This window comes from Dromiciops gliroides, chromosome 2 (genome assembly GCF_019393635.1).
Source record: "Dromiciops gliroides isolate mDroGli1 chromosome 2, mDroGli1.pri, whole genome shotgun sequence".
In the NCBI taxonomy this organism is placed as follows: domain Eukaryota; kingdom Metazoa; phylum Chordata; class Mammalia; order Microbiotheria; family Microbiotheriidae; genus Dromiciops; species Dromiciops gliroides.
This window is the reverse complement of record NC_057862.1, coordinates 126919735-126921286: the sequence shown is the minus strand read 5'-3', so window position 1 is coordinate 126921286 and position 1552 is coordinate 126919735.

Here is a 1552-nt window from a genome sequence, read left to right as displayed (position 1 = left end):
AGCAAGAATAAGGGTGCAGAGAAACACATCATAGACTATTATAGCTGGAAGTCACCTCAGAGGCAATCTAATGAAATACAACTCCCTTATTTTATAGATGAAGAAACAGAAGACCAGAATGTTAAATGACTTACATGAGATTCTACATGACATCTTTGAGCCTCAGTTTCCTAACATGTACCCCTCAGTCTTTGTGAGTTCCTGCTTAACTAAAAAATTGGTCACAGACAAGAACTCTGCAATTGGAAGTACCAGTTTTTCTTCAGGAGATAACACGATGCCCAATGTTTTCTTACTCCAAATGACAAGAATCAGAAAGGTTATTTTTACTTGGTACTTGAATGAAACAGACCCTCAAAGACATCATTTTGTAGATGAAATATACTTTTAGAAAAATGCTAGCATCAGAATCAGAGGACTTGGCTTTAAGTCTTGTGTCGGGCCTCCCAAGATTATAGGGAATCCACTTAATTTCTCCAAGCCTCAGTTTCCTCATTCTATGAAATGAAAATAATACTTATATCCATAAAGCTCAAGAGCTTAAGGGGTTATTGTAAGGAAAGTGTTTGGTAAACTATAAATCACAATATAAATACTAATTGTTATCTTTAGTGGTACTTAATTAGAAAACTTCAGGTGGATCCACCACTGATTTTCATTGGAACCTCTGGCAAGAACCAAATGATAAGTCCTAGGCAGGGCTATGCAGCATGTTAGATTTTCCCAAAGGCTAGGACCCATGGTGTCTTCTAAGTTAGGAAAGGAAAGGAGAAGAAACTAGATCTTAAGTGTGTTGGTGGTATGTGTATGAAGTTGCTAAGGTCTATAGTTCTTAGCAGTCATTAGGTTCAAGAACACCTAACAACAATTGACTCACTAGAGAATGATACTTTTAAATACTTAGCAATCTGTTTTTCTACAGAAAGAAGATGGATTCTCCTGCACATGTCCCATGTGTAGGAGGCTTTATTATTATTCACTTTAGCCTGTTTTTTTGGCCTAAAGGATATTAGACCTTGCACTTCCAAAGAATTTGCTGCAGTTAGCATGCAAGGGTGGAAAAAGCACTGAATGTCATTGAAAGATTTCATAGGATTCTAGACCCATGAGTCTGTCACCAATTTGTATGTCAAGGGAACAGACCTGTTTATGAAACAATCCCATGATGCCAGTTAATCCTAGGAATCCCAGATAAAAAGAAGTTAAATCTTCAAATGCTAAAACTTCATCAAATTCTCAAGCCAGACAGTTTTAAGGTAATAGGAATATTAGAAATGTGACTTACAAACGGAATCCATTTTCTTTTTAAATCTAGATTCAGATAATTTCTCCTCAAAACCAATCAGAATAAGTGTGGAAATCCAATCATATAAAATGGATGGATACTAATGATAACTAATATTTATATAGTGCAATGTTTGCAAAGAGTTTAACATGCATAATCTCATTTGATCCTTGCAACAACCCTGTGTAGTAGGTGTCACAGATATTATCATCTTCATTTTACAGATGAAGAAACTGAGGCAGGTTGTGACTTGCCTAGGGTCATACA